Source organism: Bombina bombina, chromosome 4 (genome assembly GCF_027579735.1).
Source record: "Bombina bombina isolate aBomBom1 chromosome 4, aBomBom1.pri, whole genome shotgun sequence".
NCBI lineage: Eukaryota > Metazoa > Chordata > Amphibia > Anura > Bombinatoridae > Bombina > Bombina bombina.
In genome coordinates this window covers 427,945,259-427,969,960 of record NC_069502.1, presented here as the reverse complement: position 1 = coordinate 427,969,960, position 24,702 = coordinate 427,945,259, and the positions used below count along the sequence as shown (strand labels likewise).

At 38.8% G+C, this 24,702-nt stretch overlaps 1 long non-coding RNA gene across 1 annotated transcript in view; it reads left to right on the top strand.

Moving 5' to 3' along the window:
- LOC128656380 (uncharacterized) overlaps window positions 1-22,249 on the top strand; it is a 36,226-nt gene extending 13,977 nt beyond the window's left edge. The window contains exons 3-4 of the long non-coding RNA XR_008402000.1: window positions 13,057-13,108; window positions 21,979-22,249. This is a non-coding gene — a long non-coding RNA (uncharacterized LOC128656380). The remainder of the gene's footprint in view (window positions 1-13,056; window positions 13,109-21,978) is intronic.
- The last annotated feature ends 2,453 nt before the right edge of the window (window positions 22,250-24,702 follow it).

Here is a 24,702-nt window from a genome sequence, read left to right as displayed (position 1 = left end):
AGGGACACTGAACCCAAATTTTTTCATTTGTGATTCAGATAGAGCAGGCAATTTTAAAGGGACAGTCAACACCAGAATTTTTGTTGTTTAAAAAGAAAGATAATCCCTTTATTACCCATTCCCCAGTTTTGCATAACCAACACAGTTATATTAATATACTTTTTACCTCTGTGATTAACTTGTATCTAAGCTTCTGCTGACTGCCCCCTTATTTCAGTTTTTTTGACAGACATGCAGTTTAGCCAATCAGTGCTCAGTCCTAGGCCACTTTACGTGCATGAGCTCAATGTTATCTATATGAAACATGTGAACTAATGCCCTCTAGTGGTCAAAATGTATTCAGATTAGAGGCAGTCTTCAAGGTCTAAGAAATTAGCATATGAACCTCCTAGTTTTAGCTTTCAACTAAGAATACCAAGAGAACAAAGCAAAATTGGTGATAAAAGTAAATTAGGAAGTTGTTTAAAATTGCATGCCCTATTTAAAACATGAAAGTTTTTTTGGGACTTGACTGTCCCTTTAAGCAACTTTCTAAGTTACTCCTATTATCAATTTTTCTTCGTTCTCTTGCTATCTTTATTTAAAAAAGAAGACATCTAAGCTTTTTTTTTGGTTCATACCTCTGGACAACACTTTTTTATTGGTGGATACATTTATCCACCAATCAGCAAGGACAACCCAGGTTGTTCACCAAAAATGGGCCGGCATCTAAACTTTCATTCTTGCATTTCAAATAAAGATACAAAGAGAATAAAGAAAATTTGATAATAGGAGTAAATTAGAAAGTTGCTTAAAATTTCATGCTCTAGCTGAATTACGAAAGAAAAAATTTGGGTTCAGTGTCCCTTTAATTTAAAAGTTCTGCTGCTCAAAAAACTGCAGGAGTAATGTTAGTTTTTTTCGAGTTCCTCTATTTGTGGTACTATGGCTATTACAAGTCCATAGATAAGAGGAAGTGATTTTAGCAATGCTAGTTTGAATCGCAATATAGAGTAGTTCAACTCTTGTGATGAATACCCAGTGTCCTGTACGGACTGGCAGGCTGTTAGAAATTTCCCATCCAGCATACACAAAAGAAAGTAAATCAGTTCACTTCCCTGTGCTCCGTTTTGGATCCTGTTGTGAGGTGCAAGAGGCAGCTCGGGTATCCGTGTGTGTCCGTTTAGCCCAGACCGTGGAGACCGGAAGTGACATCACAGCCGCCCTTACACGTTTAATGATTAGATCACTTTGTCAGAGGGCAATCCCCCAGGAACCTCTTATTTGTAGGCAAAGTGGGTGGGGCCTGTATCTATGGTGAACCCCTGTTTACTGCTATGTGTATTTTGCAAAAAATGTTGTGTATTGGCCAAGAATGTATGTGTATACATGGAACGGTATTTAGGAACAGTATTTGTCCCCTACTACATTTAGTGATGTTTAACAGAAAAATGAAAAATGAAAAGGGACAGAAAAAGAATGCACTATGTTTACACTTAGGTTAGCTTAATTCCCTAAGGGAGTTAAAATATATACAGGTGCACATATGAAAATTTGTATTTTTATTCTTTATTATTATTATTCTTTATTTATAAAGCGCCAACAGATTCTGCAGCGCTGCCCATGGGTACAAGGATAAAAGTACAAAGGAGAAACAATACAATAAGAGACAAAATTTTACAGAAAAATACAGGGGGAATTGAGGGCCCTATTCCCGTGGGAACTTACAATCTGTGTTCATATGTGTTATCATCTGTGTTCAAATTTTGAACGAGCTTAGAAGGGCAGACCACATACATATTGATTACAATCTTAAAGCTGTATGCAAGTTTGCTGCCATATCTTATTAACTCTAGATACTAGTAAAGAAAATATTTGATGTGCTGTATTTATAAGAAGGCTGCTAGATCTATGTCTTTGTTCATGCCCAAGGATTTCAAGGTTTTAAGGTAGTGGATCCAGAATGTTTCTCTTTTCTGAGCTTCATTAGTTTTTCTCCACCTTTAGACTTCGGTATCTGTTCTATTGCTTTAATTTTGAAATCCCTGGGATCTTTGCTGTGAATTTCTGCAAAGTGTTTTGAAACTCCATATGACATATCTTTGATGCTGTTTATATGTTCCAAGCATCTTTTGTTTAGAGTTCTTTTCGTGCGACCTACATAAAGCAGGTCACATGAGCACTGTGTAATGTAAATCACATATTCTGACTTGCAATTCAGGAATGTTTGTATCTGTAATTTTTTCCCTTTTGATGTAATCCATTTATTGCTTGCTCTGTTTCTGTCTGTGTGTTCGCAACAAACACAACCCTTTCGACCACATTTGAAGAAACCTTTCATTCAGGTAGAATACGAGTTGTGCGTTCGTGTTTTAATGCTGAACAAAATGGCCATTTCAGAGTTAAAACAGCAACGCAGCCATTACAAGTCTTGTTGGTATTGCTGTACCGCAAGCCTTTTAGCCTGTAACGCAATGTCAGTCCGTACGTTTTTTCATCGGACTTCCGATGAGGCTAAATAGCTTGCATTACACATTATAACGACAAGATCCGTACGGGCATCTGAGAGCAGTAGTTATTAGTTTTACGCAACAAACGTGGTACACAAAACTCATAACTAAAGTGTTACAAAGTACACTAAACACCCATAAACTACTTATTAACCCCTAAACCGCTGCCCTCCCGCTTCGCTAATACTATATTAAACTTATTAACCCCTAATCTGCCGCTCCCAACATCTATGCCACTAATAAAATTTATTAACCCCTATTCCGCCGCTCACCGATATTGTCACCACTATAATAGTTATAAAGTTATCAACCACTAAACTGCCGCCCTCCCGCATCGCAAAGACTATTTAAATATTATTAACCGCACTATACTAAAGTTATTAAACCCTATTCCACCGCTCCCCGCACGCCACTAAAATAAAACTATTAACCCCCAAACTGCAAGCCCCCACAACAAAATATACTAAATTAAACTATTAATCCCTAAACCAAAAGCCCCCACATCGCAAAAAACTAATTTAAACTAGTAACCCCTAAATCTAACACTCCCTAACTTTATATTAAAATTACAATTTCCCTATCTTAAATTAAATTAAAATTTACCTGTCAAAATTAAACTAACAATTAAACTAATATAACTATTAAACTAAAATTAAACTAACTACCAATTAAAGAAAACTAAAATACATATTAAAAAAAATCCTAACACTACTATAAAAATTGCAAAATATCTAATTACAAAAAATACTAAATTACAAAAACTAACAAACACCATATTACGAAAAATAGCAAACAAAATGATCAAAAATAAAAAAGAATTACACCTAATCTAATAGCCCTATAAAAATAAAAAGCCCACCCAAAATAAAGAAAAAACCCTAGCCTACAATAAACTACCAATAGCCCTTAAAAGGGCCTTTTGTAGGGCATTGTCCTAAGTTAAACAGCTCTTTTACCTGTAAAGAAAATACAACTTTAAAACCCAACACCCAACCAACCCCCCAAAATAAAAAAAACTAACTTTAACAAATACCTAAGCTACCCATTGCCCTGAAAAGGGCATTTGTATGGGCATTGCCCTTAAAAGCGCATTTAGCTCTTTTGTATTGCCCTGAAAAGGGCATTTAGCTTTTTTTAAGAAAAGCCCAAACCCTAAACTATTTAAAGTTTAAAAAATCCAACACTAACCCCCGAAGATCCACTTACAGTTTCTGAAGTCCAGACATACAGGCGGCGAGAAGTCTTCAGCCAAGTGGCGAGGTCTTCATCCTTCCAGGCAGCGTCTTCTATCTTCATCCAGGCGGCATCTTCTATCTTCATCCCAGTGGCGTTGTCTATCTTCATCCCGGCGGTGAGGAGCAGGTTTATCCTGAAGACATCCGGTGCGGAGCATCCTCTTCATACGGTCGCCACTGTATACTGAATCTTCAATGCGAGGGAGCTTTTTCAAAAAGGCGTCCCTTGCATTCCTATTGGCTGATTTGATTTCAGAAATTCAAATCAGCCAATAGGATGAGAGCTACTGAAATCCTATTGGCTGTTCAAATCAGCCAATAGAATGAGAGCTACTGAAATTCTATTGGCTGATTTGGATAATTCGTTTGTTATTTTGTGTAATGTTTTTTTTTTCGTTTTGGGGTGGGTTTTTCTTTTTAGAATAGCATTTTTTTTATTTTTAATGGACAGCAAAAGAGCTGAATGCCCTTTTAAGGGCAATGCCCATACAAATGCCCTTTTCAGGGCAATGGGTAGATTAGGTTGTACTTTATTTTTATTTTGTGGGTTTAGGGGATGGGGGTTTGTATACTGTTAGGGGGTGTTTGTTTTTCTTTTGTATAAAAAGAGCAGATTTCTTTAGGGCAATGCCCTACAAAAGGCCCTTTTAAGGGCCCTTGATATTTTATTATAGATTAGGGTTTTTTATTTTGGGGTGGGTTTATGTTTTTTTAAAAAAGGGTATTAGAATAGGAATAATTTTTATTGTTTTGGATAATTTCAAAATGTTATTTTTTGTAATGGTAGGTTTTAGTGTAAGGCAGGTTAGGTTTTATTTCACAGGTAAGTTTGTATTTATTTTAACTAGGTAGCTAGTAAATAGTTAATAACTATTTACTAACTAGTCTACCTAGTTAAAATAAATACAAACTTACCTGTGAAATAAAAATAAAACCTAAGCTAGCTACAATATAACTATTAGTTTTATTGTAGCTAGCTTAGGTTTTATTTCACAGGTAAGTATGTATTTAGTTAATAGGTATTATTTAGTTAATAATTGTAACTTTAATTTAGCTCTATTTTAATTATGTTAAAGTAAGGGGGTGTTAGGGTTACGGTTAGGTTTAGGGGTTATTATAGTTTAATTTAGGTTGTTGCGATGTGGGGGGCTGGCGGTTTAGGGGTTATTAGATTTATTTAGTGGTAGTGATGTGGGAGGTCAGAGGTTTAGGGGTTAATATAACTTTATTTAGTGGCGGCAATGTCGGGGAGCGGCGGAATAGGGGTTAATAGATTTATTATAGTGTGGGTGATGGGGTGCAGGGGAATAGGGGTTAATAGCTTTAGTATAGTGACCGCGATATCGGGAGCGGCAGGTTAAGGGTTAATAGATTTATTTTGTGTCGGCGATGTCGGGAGCGGCAGATTAGAGATTAATAACTTTATTTAGGTGTCGGGGGCCGCAGATTAGGGGTGTTTAGACTTGGGGTTTTTATGTTAGGGTGATAGGTTTAAACGTAAAAAAATTTTCCCCATAGACATCAAAGGGGATGCATTATGGAGCTTTTCATTCCACGATTGCAGGTGTTAGTTTTTTTTCTATCCTGCTCTCCACATTGATGTCTATGGGAAAAGCGCGCAGGTCAAAACAACGCTTGTATTTTATGTGGTATGGAGCTCAACGCAACCATATCGCACGCACAAGCCGGCTGTTTCAAAACTTGTAATGGCAGCACTATGGAGGGTGAAATAATGCATCCCGTAGCACCCATAGCGTGTAATCTACCTGATTGTTAGGTAATTGCTGTTGGTTTGTTTTTGAGTTCTTAATCTGGTTGGTGCCAAAATGTTTTTGATGCTCATATTTTTCTTACAAGTTGTCTTTGGTACCTGTTCTACGTTTGCTCCCAAAATTGGGTCTTTTTTAGGATTTCCCAGTTTTTCTCTAAAAAAATGTAATGTTGGTTGCTTCACTATTATATGTTGTGATTAATCTACTTGTTTCATTAGTTTCTGTTTTTTCGGTTCTCCATTTTTTCGGGGATTTATCAGTTGTTCTCTGTAGTTTATACTCTTTCATATGATTGTTTTATTATATGGTTTGAGTATTTCTTTTCTTAAAACTTTTCTTTTAAGATGCATGCTGCATCATCAAAGTCACTGTTCTTTGTACAATTCCTTTTTAATCTCTGGAATTGACCATACGGGATATTTTTTATCCATTTTGGATGGTGGTTACTCATGGCGTGCAAATAACCATTTGTATCTGTTGATTTAGTGTAGAGTTTTGTGTGAATTAGATTGTTCTCTACATAAATAGTAATGTCTATGAAGTTAATTTTGTGTTTATCCCATTCTTGGATGAACTTTAAATTCACACTATTATCATTTAGATACTGGATGAATTATGTCAGGCTGTTCTCAGTGCCTTTCCAAATCAGAAAGATATCATCTATGAATCTTTTCCATAGTATTATATCTTTTTGGTACCTGTTGTTTTGCCAGATTTTAGTGTACTCAAAATTTCCCATGTGCAAATTTTGTTCCCATGGCCATTCCCCATTTTTGGAGATAGATCTTTTTATCAAACTCAAAGTAATTCTTTTATAAGACGAATTGTATGCACTTTTCTAGGAACGAAATTTGGTCCTCCCGTATGTTAGTGTATTTTTCTATTGAACCTCTGCACACCTCTATCCCCAACTCATGTGGGATGGAGGTGTACAATGATGATACATCTAATGTTACTAAATAATATGTTTCTTCCCACTGTATCTCTTGTACTATTGGCTGTAAAAAGCTATCAATGTACTCTGATAGATTACTTGTTAAACAATCTATCCCAGAAATTATTAATCTTCCTGGGAGATTTTGTGTATTTTTGTGTATCTTAGGAAGGTGATAGAACACTGCCACTTTTGGGTTGTCCTTCTGTAAGAATTTGTATTTGTCATTAGTGAGTATATTCAAGTTTTTTACTTGTATTTGCAGATTAGTATATTAATTATTCCTCTTCAGAAAGTTTGCTAAGGAGAAAACACAATGCGTTGCGATCAAATAAAAGAAATCGTTAACATTTTCGCAAACCTTTTCACAAACTTTTGGTTTCTCACTGAATTTTTTTTACAAACAGCTTGTGCAATTATGGCACAAATGGTTGTGAATGCTTCTCTGGGATGCCCTTTGTTTAGGAATAGCAGACATATATGGCTTTGGCATTGCTTTTTGGTAATTAGAAGGCCGCTAAATGCTGCTGGGCACAACACTTGTATTATGCCCAGCAGTGAAGGGGTTAATTAGGTAGCTTGTAGGGTTAATTTTAGCTTTAGTGTAGAGATCAGCCTCCCACCTGACACATCCCACCCCCTGATCCCTCCCTGACCCCTCTAAAACAGCTCCATACCACCCCACCCCACAATTGTCACCGCCATCTTAAGAAACTTGGAGCAAATTTTGTTCCCATGGCCATTGCCCATTTTTGGAGATAGATCTTTTTATCAAACTCAAAGTAATTCTTTTATAAGACGAATTGTATGCACTTTCTACGTTTAGTTCTATTGGCTGTAAAAAGCTATCAATGTACTCTGATAGATTAGTTGTTAAACAATCTATCCCAGAAATTATGAATCTACCTGGGGGATTTTGTGTATTTTTGTGTATCTTAGGAAGGTGATAGAACACTGCTACTTTTGGGTTGTCCTTCTGTAAGAATTTGTATTTGTCATTAGTGAGTATATTCAAGTTTTTTGCTTGTATTAGCAGATTAGTATATGAATTATTCCTCTTGAGAAAGTTTGCTAAGGAGCAAACACAATGCGTTGAGGGTGGAGCTGTGGCGGACTGCTACAGACCGGATCCAAAAGAAACTTCCTTGGCTGTGGTGAACTCTGGTTGTCTGGCATTGGAGCCAGTGGATGTAGTGATTACAGACACAGACTGAGTTTCTTCTTATGTTACTGCCGATTTTATTCCAACCTCTTTTAAGTGTTTTTAACTGTATTTTAGCTCCAAATAAAGTGTAATTCTACCTTGATGTGGGGGTTGCGCCTTTTTTTCTCTTGTTTGCTGCAGCTTCCATGATTAGAGAGTGTAAGTGACATACCTCTGAGTTTTGGCAGCACCCGGCAGAGAGTGGATTTGGAGGATTCCTTGAATTAACTGTTTAACATCTCCAACGCGTTGAATTTACTTGTTTCTTGGAACTGATCAAACTAACTCCTCAAGGGAGCTGGTAACTTATAATTTGTGTGCACAATATGCACTTTTATTTTTTCTATCAATTGTTTTTATAACACATTTTTATTGTTATTTAATTACTGTTATTTAACTGTAACATTATTGTTTTATTATTGTTTGATTTTATTTTGTTATTTGTAGGTGGGGGTGGGAAATAATACTGTTTTTTCATTTCCATTGATCTCAACATCCACACCCATTATCAGCTATATATTTAACAATTGAAGCTATAGGGCAATAAGTACAAGTAGCACTTTGCTATTTTCAAACCATCCCCCCCCCCCCAAAATTAGCGATAGTTACATTGTAACACTGATATCTGTCAGGAATCCCTGAATAACCCTTCACATGTACATATTTTTATTCAGTAGACAACCCAAAATATTGATCTAGGCCCATTTTGGCATATTTCATGCCACCATTTCACCGGCAAAAGCGATCAAATAAAATAAATCGTTAACTTCTTCAACAAATGGTTGTGAATGCTTCTCTGGGATCCCCTTAGTTTAGAAATAGCAGACATATATGGCTTTGGCATTGCTTTTTGGTAATTAGAAGGCCGATAAATGCTGCTGGGCACCACACTTGTATTATGCCCAGCAGTGAAGGGGTTAATTAGGTAGCTTGTAGGGTTAATTTTAGCTTTAGTGTAGAGATTAGCCTCCCACCTGACACATCCCACCCCCTGATCTCTCCCTGACCCCTCTCAAACAGCTCCATACCCCCCCACCCCACAACCATCACCGCCATCTTATGTACTGGCAGAAAGTCTGCCAGTACTAAAATAAAAGGCTTTTTTTAAAATATATTTTCTGCAGTGTAGGATACCCCTAAGCCCCCAACCTTCCTGATTTCCCCAAAACAGCTCTCTAACCCTCCTCCTCTACCTATTTGCCACCATCTTGGGTACTGGCAGCTGTCTGCCAGTACCCAGTTTGCTACAAAATGTGCTTTTTTTTAAATAAAAAAATAAACCCACATTTTTCTTTAGTGTAGCTGCCCCCTCAATACCCTCCCCTCCCAGATCACTGATCCCTTTTTCCAACACTTATTCCCCCCTCCCTCTCCCTCCTTCCCTCTCCCTCCATCACAATCACATACATTAATGGGCGCGATATTGAGGCATCGCTGCAATACCCTGAAAGCTGCTGGATGCGAACACGATCGCTTCCAGAGCTTGAAACCCCAGAGGACGTGCAAGGCACGTCCTTGGTCGTTAACAACCGTTTTTTGTAGGACATGCCTGGCACTTCCTTGGTCGTTAAGGGGTTAATATGTGTATATACACATATAAACACATTATATATATATATATATATATATATATATATATTCATATACATATATATTTCAAATTTGCTGCCCAACTCTGTGCAACTTACCCCCGTCGTAGCGCTAGGTTATGTGCCGTGTCTATTGGCATCAGAACGAGGCTCCCATTGGAGCCTATGGAAGCCTGCTCTTGTGAGTGCAAAGCTTCCATGCAATGCAATTTATTTGTAGCTTTCATATTGCGCTTAGCTTCTAATACCAGCGCACAATTTTGCACTCCACTCGTAATCTAGCCCTAGGTGTTCCTGGTTCCTTTGCCTCAGCTACTTGTGACCTGCCCTGTGCTTCCTTATGTCTTCCAGCTCCTCAACATCTGGCTACCCATTATGTCTCTGATAGTGTTTGCTCCTTCTGGTTTGACACATCTTTGGACGGCTCTTAGTCTGATCCAGGAATTGACCTTGACTCCTCTTTGCCTTTTGTTTTGGATTGTTGCCTGGCGGACTGTCTATCTGTTACTGACTTTGGTATTCCTGACCCTGCTTGCTGCCTCGCTCTCTTGTGGATGGATATCCTGGCTGACCTTGGCTTTCTCCATTGGATTTCCCTTACCAGGTCTTGTGCCTACCGCCTCTCTAGCCAACCTGTCCCAATTTAGGTTTTCTTGCAGAGCTATATATAAGAGAGTCCTCAATATCTGTAACTGGATTCCCGCTCAGCAACTCTCAGGTAATCTTTACACTAGCTCACTAGTAAGCAAAGCCCCCAAAAAATAAGGGAAAATATAGCCCACAAAATAATTATTTAGTATTGACTAGAGCTATTAAAAAAATGAATTACTTACCCGTCTATTGCATCTCACCTTAATAAAGTTAATGGGCTCAATGTACTGACAACATATGCTGCTTTTGAGCGCTTGCAGGGCAGCATTGCACATGTGGGCCTGTTTTCTATTATGTAATAAGCAGCAGTCACCAGACCATTGCTTCCTACCCTCTCTGCTACATTCATGATGGACATGCCCTTCTCTCGTGCAATTGGTCACCTGAGAGAAGTGGATGGCATTGCACACGCAAGTTAGTGTGTCGAGATACAACCGGGTGCAGACAATGTTTGATACAATGCTGGGCGGACAGGTTACCAAGTTGGGAACATTGTTCAAACCCAGCATTGTACTCGGGCAAAATGTACCTAAAGTAGGTTGAATTTGCTCAAACCTTGAAACCAGCATTATTCCTGAATCTGCCATACCGTACTGCCAGCCTTTGTCTCATCTTCAGTCACCCCTAAAAAGTTAAGAAATGGGTATGAAGAGGGGGGGGCAGACTTAACCACTGAGCAGAGTTGTCACACATTCTGGGAGCTCCGTGGATCTACCAGCAAATCTTTCATTAATTGGGACATATTACACCGGCGATTAGTCCTAACACAACTCTGACCCTGGGGTCAACTGCCAGAGCAAACTATCGGAGTCAGACTAGAACCGGATCGTCCGATTCAGCATCACAGACCGCTGGTAAAAAACCGGTACCTGGACTTTACCTCCATCTGCCTGCAATACACTCTAATCCGGAGAGTCAGGGCTCTGCTCCGGAGATTGAAGCTCCCATGACAGAGATAAGAGCTGACAAGGCCTGCTGAGAGCGGCACAAGAGGTGAGACGCTTCTGTGGGAACATTCTCCAAACACCCCACCTCTGTTAATTTCTCAACTCAGCAGTGACTCTCATGAGGTTTTGGCCCCAGGTTACCACGCCAAAAGGTAGCAAAAAACAGGCCAAACAATAGTGGAACTCGAGGCCTACACAGGACCAACCACCCACGTGGCCCCTAGTGACCCACCTTGGACCCAAATCACATCCAGTGAATGAGCCGTCTTCCCCTCCATTTCCCACCAGGAGCCTGCAAGTGGGTCATATCCTCCATTCCCTCTTCCACACCATCGTTAGATGACACACTCCCCTGGGGAGAGGTACTATCCAATGTTGAGAAGTTCTCTATGGGGTGAGCTACAGATCATGAAGGGCTGGGTGATGTGCTGGACACCAAGATGCTAATCTCTAAGACAATCGTGTGAACATAAACCATAGTGCCTCATACTGATACTGCATTTGTGAACCTGGTTATATCCATCTATCCTCTGCTATGTCCCAATCCAATAGGGAAAAACATAAGCTGGCAGCCCCACTTAAAAAGACTGTAGCAGATCATTTCAGAAATCCTTCTACACAAGAAGATACATTTTAAAGCAAAAGGAGCTTTTGACTCAGGGCCACCTCCATCTGAAAACATGGCGGCTAGTATGGTAGACACTAACCAAACATATGAACATTTTACAAGATACACTGACTAAGGCTATCAGAGGCTCTGCGGCTGAACTACGCAGGGACATAGCTGCCATTGTAGAAAGAATTGAAGCTCTAGAGAGAAAACAGGAAGACCTTGCAGTGGATCATGAAAACCTGCTCTCATACTCCCAAAACCTTGCATCACAGATATCTGACATAGAGTTGAAGCTGTCTGACCTGAAGGACAGATCCAGACGGAAGAATCTAAGGTTCCGTGGAGTACCTGAGGACGTCATCAACTATGATCTGGAGAAGTTCATAAAGGAATTCTGTATATAATTTCTTACCAACCTAGATGCTCCTAACTTCATTCTAGACAGGGTCCATCGCACTCCTAGGCCACAAAACATTTCGGCTGAGAAACCCAGAGATGTTCTTGCAAGAATCCACTTCTTCACAAATAAAGAAAGGATCTTGAGAGAACTAGTCACTAAACCAGCACTACCTGAAAAATTCCAATCTATAGCAGTCTTTCCTGATTTGTCTCAATATACGCTGCTGAAAAGATCTTTTGCCCCGTTCACCCAGGCACTCAGACATCATAATATCAAATATCGATGGGGATACCTTATCAAACTCATAGTCAACAAGAATGGGACTCTGCATACAGTAACGTCACTGAACAAGGGACTGGACCTACTCAAGGAGTGGGACCTGGCAGGTGCACCTGGCTTTTCCATTCCACCTGGCACCTTCAAGTCATTGCAGATGGCTGCTCCTGAGTGGATACCTCTTCCTCAACGCATCACGACACAGAGAGACAAGCATGTTCCAACCACTAGACAGGACTGTTCCACTAATCTGGAAAATTAAGCAAGTTATTGACTGTTTTCACAATCACAAGTTGCTATTTTCAGTTCGAGTTGATGTACTGTTTTATACCTGTGATGGGTGTATACCTGTATTCCTGTTGGGGGCCTTTCCATACGCTTATCTATACCTGTTAGCCCTGGAACTCTTAGGGCCATTATCCAGCCTCTTGTACTAATATTCATTGATATGAACCTGAGCCCCTACTCCAACCCAGGCCCCTGACCCGAACCCTAGAACATATAATCCACTCTATCCACTACAGGTCATACACCCATCACACAACATTTTATAATTTACTCTCTGAACCATCTAGAGATGGGCAATATCCCCATATACATATCTGGTCACCAGATCCTATTTCCAATTTCTCCCCCTGGGGTGTCTCCTAGCGCCCACTGACCCGGTGTGTGCCTTACTAGATAGTACCACACTTCTTTCTCCCCCCCCCCCCCATTTTACTTCTCATCTTGATAAGATCAGGGAATTTGACTACCTTCTGTGTATTGATTCAAGTTTCTTAGGTGGTGTATATGGCCGTCAGGATACAATAATCAGTGTTAGCTACACCTGGGTTACACTGACAAATCCAACCTGTGTCCATTGTATTATACTATTATATGTTGTATAATCTAAGAATATTTTCATTTATTTTCCTTTGTTAAGTCTTTGTTTGATTTCTTCTAGAAAACGTATCTATATATAGACACTGAAGTTTAAAGTTGCCACATCCTATAAGGTATAGTATTTATTGGTAAACAGCATTCCCAGTTATGAGTTACTACTTATCCTTCCACCCCTATAACTGTTTTGTTGTTGTTGTTTTTTTTCTCAACATGCATGACAGATCAAATACCCTAAGATTTGTGCCCTTAAATTGTAAGGGCCGTAATTACCCCTACAAAGCACAGCCTGTTAAGTAACAACATGCACGCCACAAATGCAAACTCTCGCCTAGATTTGGAGTTTTGTCGGTAAAGCTGTGCGGTGCTAACGAGCCTTTTTTTCCAGCGCACCCTTAAGCCAACGCTGGTATTACGAGTTTTCTGAATGGCTGCGTTAGCTTCAGAAAAGTGAGCGTTGAGCCAAATTTATCTCCACTTCAACCCTCAATACCAGCGTTGCTTATGGTAGCGGTAAGCTGGAAAAACGTGCTCGTGCATGATTTCCCCATAGGATACAATGGGGCTGAGCTGGCTGAAAAAAACCTGTAAACACCTGCAAAAAAAGCAGCGTGCAGCTCCTAACGCAGCCCCATTGTTTCCTATGGGGAAACACTTTCTAAGTCTACACCTAACACCCTAACATGAACCCCGAGTCTAAACACCCCTAACCTTACACTTATTAACCCCTAATCTGCCTCCCCCACTATCGCTGACACCTACATTATATTATTAACCCCTAATCTGCCGCTCCGGACACCTCCACCACCTACATTATAGCTATGAACCCCTAATCTGCTGTCCCTAACATTGCCGACACCTATATTATATTTATTAACCCCTAATCTATCTACCCCCAACGTCGCCGCCACCTACCTACACTTATTAACCCCTAATCTGCCTACCGGACATCGCCGCCACTATAATAAATGTATTAACCCCTAAACCGCCGCACTCCCGCCTCGCAAACACTATAATACATTTTATTAACCCCTAATCTGCCCTCCTTAACACCGCCGCCACCTACCTACAATTATTAACCCCTAATCTGCCGCCCCCAACGTCGCTACTACTAAAATAAAGTTATTAACCCCTAAACCTAAGTCTAACCCTAACACCCCCCTAAGTTAAATATAATTTAAATAAAACTAAATAAAACTACTATAATAAAATAAATTAATCCTATTTAAAACTAAATACTTACCTATAAAATAAACCCTAATATAGCTACAATATAACTAATAATTACATTGTAGCTATTTAAGGATTTATATTTATTTTACAGGCAACCTTGTATTTATTTTAACTAGGTACAATAGCTATTAAATAGTTAATAACTATTTAATAGCTATCTAGTTAAAATAATTACAAATTACCTGTAAAATAAATCCTAACCTAAGTTACAAATACACCTAACACTACACTATCAATAAATTAATTAAATAATTTAACTACAATGATCTAAACTAAAAAACAATTCAATAAACTAAACTATATTACCAAAAAACAAACACTAAATTACAAAATATAAAAAATTACAAGAATTTTAATCTAATTACACCTAATCTAAGCCCCCTAATAAAATAAAAAAGCCCCCCAAAATAATAAAATTCCCTACCCTTAACTAAATTACAAAAGTAATCAGCTCTTTTACCAGCCCTTAAAAGGGCTTTTTGCAGGGCATTGCCCCAAAGTAATCAGCTTTTTTACCTGTAAAAAAAATTACAAGACCCCCCCAACATTGCAACCCACCACCCACACACCCCTACTCTAAAACCTACCCGATCCCCCCTTAAAAAACCTAACACTACCCCATTGAAGATCACCCTACCTTGAGCTGTGTTCACCCAGCCGGGCACCACTGGTCATCCGATCTGTCCAGAAGTCTTCATCCGATGGGGCAGAAGAGGACATCTGGACCGGGAGAAGGCTTCATCCAAGCGGCATCTTCTATCTTCATCCATCCTGCGTGGAGCGGGTCCATCTTCAAGACATCCGACGCGGAGCATCCTCTTCTTTCCACGGCCAACGACTGAATGAAGGTTCCTTTAAATGACGTCATCCAAGATGGCGTCCCTCGAATTCTGATTGGCTGATAGGATTCTATCAGCCAATCGGAATTAAGGTAGGAAAAATCTGATTGGCTGATGGAATCAGCCAATCGGATTGAAGTTCAATCCGATAGGCTGATTGGATCAGCCAATAGAATTGACCTTGCATTCTATTGGCTGATCCAATCAGCCAATCGGATTGAACTTCAATCCGATTGGCTGAGTAAATCAACCAATCAGATTTTTCCTACCTTAATTCCGATTGGCTGCCAACTCCATCTTGGATGACGTCCTTTGAAGGAACATTCATTCAGTCGTCGGCCGTGGAAAGAAGAGGATGCTCTGCGTCAGATGTCTTGAAGATGGACCTGCTCCGCGCCGGATGGATGAAGATAGAAGATGACGTTTGGATGAAGCCTTCTCCCAGTCCGGATGTCCTCTTCTGCCCCATCGGATGAAGACTTCGGGACGGATCGGATGACCAGTGGTGCCCGGCTGGGTGAACACGGCTCAAGGTAGGGTGATCGTTAATGGGGTAGTGTTAGGTGTTTTTAAGGGGGATTTGGGTGGGTTTTAGAGTAGGGGTGTGTGGGTGGTGAGTTGTAATGTTGGGGGGGTCTTGTATTTTTTTCTACAGGTAAAAAAGCTGATTACTTTGGGGCAATGCCCCGCAAAAAGCCCTTTTAAGGGCTGGTAAAAGAGCTGATTACTTTTGTAATTTAGTTTAGGGTAGGGAATTTTATTATTTTGGGGGGCTTTTTTATTTTATTAGGGGGCTTAGATTAGGTGTAATTAGATTAAAATTCTTGTAATTTTTTTTATTTTTTGTAATTTAGTGTTTTTTTTTTTTGGTAATATAGTTTAGTTTATTGAATTGTATTTTAGTTTAGATCATTGTAGTTAATTTATTTAATTCATTTATTGATAGTGTAGTGTTAGGAGTATTTGTAATTTAGGTTAGGATTTATTTTACAGGTAATTTTGTAATTATTTTAACTAGGTAGCTATTAAATAGTTATTAAACATTTAATAGCTATTGTACCTAGTTAAAATAAATACAAGGTTGCCTGTAAAATAAATATAAATCCTAAAATAGCTACAATGTAATTATTAGTTATATTGTAGCTATATTAGGGTTTATTTTATAGGTAAGTATTTAATTTTAAATAGGATTAATTTATTTAATTATAGTAATTTTATTTAGTTTTATTTAAATTATATTTAATTTAGGGGGGTGTTAGGGTTAGGGTTAGACTTAGGTTTAGGGGTTAATAACTTTATTATAGTAGCGGCGACGTTGGGGACGGCAGATTAGGGGTTAATAATTGTAGGTAGGTGGCGGTGATGTTAGGGAGGGCAGATTAGGGGTTAATAAAATGTATTATAGTGTTTGCGAGGCGGGAGTGCGGCGGTTTAGGGGTTAATACATTTATTATAGTGGCGACGATGTCCGGTCGGCAGATTAGGGGTTAATAAGTGTAGGTAGGTGGCGGCAACGTTGGGGGGGACAGATTAGGGGTTAATAAATATAATATAGGTGTCGGCAATGTTAGGGACAGCAGATTAGGGGTTGATAGCTATAATGTAGGTGGCGGCGGTGTCCGGTCGGCAGATTAGGGGTTAAATCATTTTATTATAGGGTTTGCAATGTGGGGGGGGCCTCAGTTTAGGGGTTCATAGGTAGTTTATGGGTGTTAGTGTACTTTGTAGCACTGTAGTTAAGATCTTTATGTTCCGGCGTTAGCCCATAAAACTCTTAACTACTGACTTTTTTATGCGGTAGGAGTCTTGGAGGTAGAGGCTGTACCGCTCACTTCTTTTAAGACTCGTAATACCAGAGTTAGGCAAATCCAATTAAAAAGATAGGATACGCAATTGACGTAAGGGGATTTGCAGTAGCCTCGAGTCGCGGAAAAAAAGTGAGCGGTACACCTGTACCTGCCAAACTCGTAATACCAGCGGGCATTAAAAAGCAGCGTTAGGACCCCTTAACGCTGCTTTTTAAGGCTAATGCAGAACTCTAAATCTAGGTGATTGTAGTTTTCCAAGAAACTCATTGGCTGGCTACCTCTGCACCCTTACGCAGATCTCCACACTATGTACGCTGTGTATCTGCTCTGTACACAGATAAATCTAGAGGGGTAGCTATTTTAATTCACAGATAGATAGGCTTTGAACAGTTACACTTAGAGGTAGACCCTGAGGGCAGATACCGTATTCTTATATATAAACTAAACGGACGGACGTACACATTGGTTAACTTGTATGCCCCAAAACAAAACCAACCTCTCTTCCTGAAGGCGGTGTTGAACAATATTAAACGACTCAAGATTGGAGGAGACTGATTGGAGGAGACTTTAACATGATCTGGGATCCAGCCCTAGCCACAATAAAATGGTAGACACTCTGTTGACACTGCTACTAAATTTCGGGACCATATAACACAACATAATTTGTATGACGTCTGAAGAGCGTGCCATCGTCTGCCAGGGACTACAACTTTTTTTCCAAACCTCACGGCTCATACTCGAGACTAGATTACTTTTTTACAGATGCGTGGACCCTAAATAATATCAAAGACGCTAGAATTAGGACATGCTGCTTGTCCGACCATGACGCACTCACATTCACAATTGACTATAGCTCCTTCATCACATCCTTCCCCAGCTGGAAGCTGCCAGGCTTCCTGTGGTCAGACCCAGAATTTAAATCTTTGACGCAAACCTCTATTCAGGAATACTTGGCACATAACTCTGACCCGCTGATTTCCAATCAGACAATCTGGGCGGCCCTAAAAGCTTATGTTAGGGGAGTCTGTATTCAAAAACAGGCTTCAATTAAAAAATTAAGAAGAGCATCCCTAGGGCTCCTAGTTGCCAAACTAAGGAGAAAGGAACAACTTAACATGAGCCCTACCCTACTCTGACCATAGAGGTGGAATCCCTATGCAACCAAATAAAAGACATAGAAACAAAACGACTACAAGAAGCTATCCTCCGCTTTAAACAACTATTGTACTACCAAGGTAATAAAGTGTTGACCATTCTAGCACACAAGCTGAGTGGTCGTGCATGAATTCCCGTATCCGCACTATTCAAAAGGAAGGTAAATTGGTCACTGCCCCAGAGATATAGGCAAGGCGTACGCGATATACTATTCTAAATTGCGTGAATTCCCGTATCTGCGCTATTCAAAAGGAAGGCAAATTGGTCACTGCCCCAGAGATATAGGCAATGCATTTGCGCTATACTATTCTAAATTATACCATTTACATAACTCTGAAATAGAAGATAGCCTCCCGAAAGACAAAATTAATTCCTTCTTGAGAAGAATACAACTTCCTACATTGACAGAGGAAACTCAGGAGACACTGCTATCCCCATTCTCAGGAGACACTGCTATCCCCATTAAAGGGAGTAATTAAACAGCTACAGAATAGCAAGGCTCCAGGCCCAGGCAGATTTACTTTGGTGTTTTATAAAACCTTCTGAGAACTCCTCTCACTTCTGCTACTAAGGGCCTTTTCAGAAGCCAGGGAGAGTGGCACTTTCAGAAGAGAGCTCTTAGAGGCCACTATACTCATTATTCCAAAACCTGAAAAAGATTCCACCCAATGCAACAGTTACCACCCCATATCTCTTATTAATATAGATGATAAACTATACGCTAATAGGCTCTGAACCATCATACCCTCACTTCTTCACCCAGACCAGGTGGGGTTCTCATGGGGTCAGGAAGGCCCCGACAACACCAGAAGATTGCTAAATATTTTTACTGAGGCCCATAGGCAAAGGTTTTATGAAGAAAAGTCAGAATTGGCGCTAAATACCAACCCTATGCCAAGTATAAAAGGGTTCCTCTCTCAAAAACCCTAAAAAGATGCAATATGGGAAAGTTAGGAAATACTGGCGCTAAAGCTAGGGTCTAAACTGGATTCAATGAGGGATAATCATATGAGTTACCTACTGTTTAAAATAAGTAGATGTAAACACAATCATATGTGTTGAAATAAATAAATTTAAACACAATAATATGTGCTAGAATAAATACTAGTAAGAGTATAAAAAAATCCATATTTATTTTAGAAGCAATAAAAAACAATTAATAAATAATGCACAGAAAAATAAAATAAAGCAAAAGCGGATAATAGCAAACACTGCTGTAAGCAGTAATATATAAATTTAAAATGTAATTAATAATGCCCTTTAAATTAGCTCATAGAAAGCATATAGAAAGGGGGATAATTAAGCACAACCTTATATAAATACTCTAAACAGTGTGTGAAGCATAGAGATAAATTATCCTAGAGCAAATAGATATAATATCAAAAATAAAAACTGGGCATTCAGTATATTTAGCCAAGCTGGAGCGGAGTTAAAAAGCTTAAATAAAGCCAAAGTCACTTGTAGCCAATTCCTATACGTGCACTAGTGAAAGTTTCTAACGTATATAGATGATCTTACTATTAATGCATTGGATCATACTAACATACGAGAATGGTACCTTTGAGTTTAAAAGACAAACCGGTTGTCTATGGTCAGAATACTTCTTGGAGTTTCAGTTGGTTCTCCGTCAGATAGGTTACACTTGTGGGCGTGTTTCCTAGGTGCCACCCACTTACGTCATCTGCTTCTGGTAGCGTGATTGTTGTTAGGACGCTTAGCGGTTACTAGCAGTGTGGATCCTCTTTGTAGCTTGGAAAATTCAGCGCTTGTCAGCGGTATATAGGCGGGACCTCTCAGTAGAAGTCAGAGAGCTTTTCAGCAGTCTATATCAATGTTGTTCATGCAGATAGTTAGACTGGACAGTTCACTCCTTGCAGTTTTAGGTAGTATTATTTCACAAACCTATGAGGAGGTTAGCCAGATAACTTAAAAATATTGAGCCACGGTTATCAACGCATTTCTCCCCTCACTCGGGGCTTTTTCAAGATGTTGAAAAAGCCCTGAGTGAGGGGAGAAATGACACCCAAACACAAGATATTAGGAAACTCTTGAATTCCTGGACCTTTCGGGAGGTGTCCTGGCTAGGCCGGATAGCCTCGATCAAAATAACTATTTTCAAAAAATCTTATATTTTTTCCTTTGCCTACCACTCAATCTTCCTAGAGAGCTCCTAGACAAATTAAACACCATAGTTATGAGATACATATGGCAAAACAAAAAGCCTAGAATTTCCAAGAAAATACTGCAAAAAAACTTCACCCAGGGGGGAGTCCTCCTTCCAAATATCTCTGCTTATTATGAGGCCGCACGCCTTGAACATATCTCTGGGTGGGGCACGGCGGATGATGTTTCAGGTTGGAAAAGAGTAGAACAATTCTCCTTACCGACATGGATCTACTTGAAAGATCTTACTTGGATTCAAGAATACCAAGTGAGTAGATTGAATATTCACAATACTAACATTATATAAAACCTAGAGTGTTAGAAGCCACTCAGACACTATTCTGAGGTGGTCCCCCCATCCTTACCCTATTCACTCAATACCGGGGCTGCTGAGGGGACTTCCAGACTCCCATGTTTTACATTGGAGAACTTGGGATATTAACCTAGTATATCAAAATAATCAAGATAAAACCTATAGGAACCCTCTCTTTAGATAACCACCACCCCCAAAACTGGTTTCAATTTGAGCAGGTCAGACTATATAACTTTCTTGTGGCCTGGGAATTCCCAAAAAAGGGGCTCAGACACCAGACTGATTGGGAACAACGGTGTCTATCTGGCTCTAATTTGATGAAACCCCTTTCCTGGCATTTACAGTCTAATAATGAAAGATGTGGTCACAGGAGATGCATGGCAGCTGAAAGCCTGGAAAAAGGATCTGAAATCTAAAATCCCAGACAAGGTCTGGGTCCAGGTCTTCTCAATCACAACAAAATCTCTTCACTGTGCTAACTTCATAGAACTTTTTGTCAAAATTACACTCAGATGGCACTACACGTCCCTACGATTCTCACAAATGGCCCCTACACACTTATCGAAAACTGTTGGAGTGGCTGCGGACAAGTGGGATCTGACCTCCATGTTTGGTGGAATTGCCCGAAAGTGGCTCCATTATGGGATGAAGTGTTCAGACTATGTAACACCCTGGGAATTGAGATCCAAAATGCCCCAAGCTTGCCTTCTTTAACATTTTCCCACAGAAAATGGCCAAAAATCTGAAACACCTTGCCATTTTCATATTTGCAGCTATAAAAATATCAATTGCCAGGGTTTGGAAACAACCAAACCCCCCTCTTTAGAATGTGTCTTGAAATCAGTTAAATTATTTGCCACAATGGAGAGAGGCTTCTGCCTACACCTAGATAAACGAGACCTATATTGGAGAATCTGGGATACCTGGTTCCTTAGAACAAAGACCACATGAAGAGATATAGCAATCCACAAATAATAATTAAGAATCTAGCAGAAACTACAACTCAAAGGGTGCTAAGAGTAGTACAGAGAGTAGTACAGCCAACCATGCTCTAATTACATGTTTTTTTTTCCTTCTTCCTCCCCCCCCCCCAAGTTTCTACGCTAAGGAATGTTGGCAGCTAAAACCGCATAAAAGTTAATGACATATTGATATCATCTTTGATAGAATTGTTTGCCTTTGTTAGCCATATATAACCAATACACGTGGAAATAATGGCTGCACGCTACAGGCTCAGTGAGTTAAAAAGTAACTTTTAATGAGACAAGTTAAAAGATTAGGTTCATAGAGGCAGAAAAATCTGTAATACTTACGCTTTTCAGGCCGGTACTTAGCACTTAATCATAGGAACTACTATTAGATAACCTGAAATAATAAGTTACACACAATGTTCTAAGTTGCATATCTATTGTCTAATGTTTTATTGGTTCAAAAGATGTTTAACAAAAAGAAATATAATTTTTTTTTTAAAAAAGGAAAGGAGAAGGGGATCAAACTGGAAAGACATGGACATTCACATAAGGACATGGACAAAGGCAAATCTATAAGTGCACTTTTCTGAGTACATTGCACCCAGAGACCTGATAAGGATGCTTACCACAAACTTTTGAGAGCTTTGTGCACTGTACAACTGATACCTTGTGTCTGTATTGAATGATTTTCACTGCTTTATTTCTTCTTTCCAAAAAAAAAGAAAAAGAAAAAATGATGAAATGAATAAAAAAATAAAAAATAAATGAGTATGAAGCGGACTACATTCTGACTACATGTGATCTCTAACTCACCAAGGATCACATATCCCTACACAACATAAAAAATATTAATAAATAATTACATTTAAATTAAAAATACCTATAAACTGGGTGCTGGCAGAACCTAAGTTGGCTGCTACTAGTGAGAGTGGGGAAGGTTAGAGAACTGCTTCGGAGGGATCAGGGAGGGTTGAAGAGTGATCCCTACACTACAAAAAAAAAAATATAAATTTAAAAAAAACTTTCTCTATTATTTTAACACCAACTGGTACTAATCTTGGAAAGATCCTCAGTTGTGGGAGAACAACAAAGAGAAAATGGACACTTGATCTTCAAACTTTAGCCACATCTTGTTTCTGGACAATGATCTATCTCTCTCCAATAATTGTTTTATGTATTGTAATTTGTTTTCTGTTGTCCTTACCTGTTTATGTAGGACATTGTTTATAAAAAAATAAAAAATAAATAAAAAAAAAGCCATAAACTGCATATTGGTAGAGTGTCTGACAGTATTTAAAATAGTGGTGAAGAGTGATGGTGGGGGAGAGCTGTTTATCAGGTAGGGATCAGGGAGGTGGGAGGTGTCAGGGTCAGGTGGTAGGATAATCCCTGCCCTACAATACTATTACCCTTACCAGTTGACTAATTAACCCCTTCTCTGCTGGGAATTTCAGAAGTTTGGTGTATATATATATATAGTTTTGATCGATAAATTTAAGAAACACAATGCTCCATTTCTATTTAAAAAGAATAATAACAAAAATGCTAAAAGTTCTCCAGTATTTAGGGCAAGTTTTTCTCTGAACTTCCCGGTAGCAAAGGGGTTAAAGGGACATGAAATTTTAAACAACTTTACAGTATACTTCTTTTAACAAACTTTCTTCTTTCTCTTGCTATCTTTTATTAAAAATCAGGAAAGAAAGCTAAAAAGAGTGCACATGTCTTCTGCACTATATGGCAGCAGTTTTGCAAGAATGTTATACATTAGCAAGAGCACTAGACGGCAGCACTTTTTCCTGTCATGTAGTGCTCCAGGCACGTGCACGCTACCTACCTAGGTATCTCTTCAAAATAGAATAACATGAAAATAAAGCAAATTTGATCGTCTTTAAAAATGTTAATCTCTGAATCCCGAAAGAAAACATTTGGGTTTGTGTCCCTTTAACATTTAATGGGTTTGCAAACTCAAATTGATAGGTAGGTAAAGTTTGTTTTTTAAAAACTATTGTTCTAAATCTTTATTTCCACTAGAGGCTGCTACAGGGCTCTAAAACACAATTTTAACATTGAACCATTATTGTACAATGGCAACAGAATGAACAAGAAAGTCACAATATATTTTATATATTTTACCTTATAATCATATAAAGAAATCTGTATAGACTAGCAAAGTTATCTAAAAAATATTACAGGCCATTTAGGGCTAGATTACGAGTGGCGTTCTAACTGTAGCGTGCAAGCAATATGCGGTAATTGTCGGCTTTTTGCAAGGGATGGAAAGGGATGCACGCATTACGAGTTGAAAGTAATCGTGTTTGCTCAAGCACAATGGAATTTAACGTGAGTCTGGTTAGCGCGACAAAATAGATTGCGTAAAGGGTAGAGAAAGGAAAAAGTTGTATTAAACACAACATAAAATATATTGTATAAAGTGTTTAATAAAAAGGGGGGGCTGGAAAGTGCTTTAGCATATATATGCATACATACATGTCTAAATATGTGTATGTATGTATTTATATATATATAAAGGTATATTCAAAAGAAAGAAATCAAAGGATATACATTACTACCCTTTGAAAATAGATTTTTTTTGGTGTTTTTTGTAGCAAACCGAAACTTATCCTTTCCTAGGGTCACAGATATTTATTTAAGGGGTCGGGTGGTAGAAAGTAAAGTCCTTTACCATAGTGGGACACAATCAAGTGTCAAACAAGTGAAATAAATGCACATCATGCCAACGCACGTTTCAACCCATCAACAGCTTGTGCAGACCGGGGCCTCATAAGGGCATATACTTTTACCCAGAATTCTCCATCTTTTTATAGTACGTTGATGGAATTACAGGTTAATTAGACATCAGCTGAATAAGGTGGACCATTCCACCTTAAGTAAACAACATACCAAAACACAGAATTCTTCCAATTATTTACAATATGTTAGAAAGGAGATTGGCATAATCACCCTAAACATTTTTTCTAATAATTATCCATATATATCTATATACATCAGGCCTATAAATTATTCCTAAGTTTAAAACTAGTGACATATTATATACTAGCCATTTACAAAGCACATGTGAGGGCATACAGATTATTTTTATAGAAAGGATGCAAATTCAAATTTATCATTAAAACCTCTAGGGATTTTAGTGCCAAGCCTAAAAATCCATCTAACTTCTTTTTTGCAATAGTACCCTGTTGATGTCGCCATCTCTACCTGAGATGATTC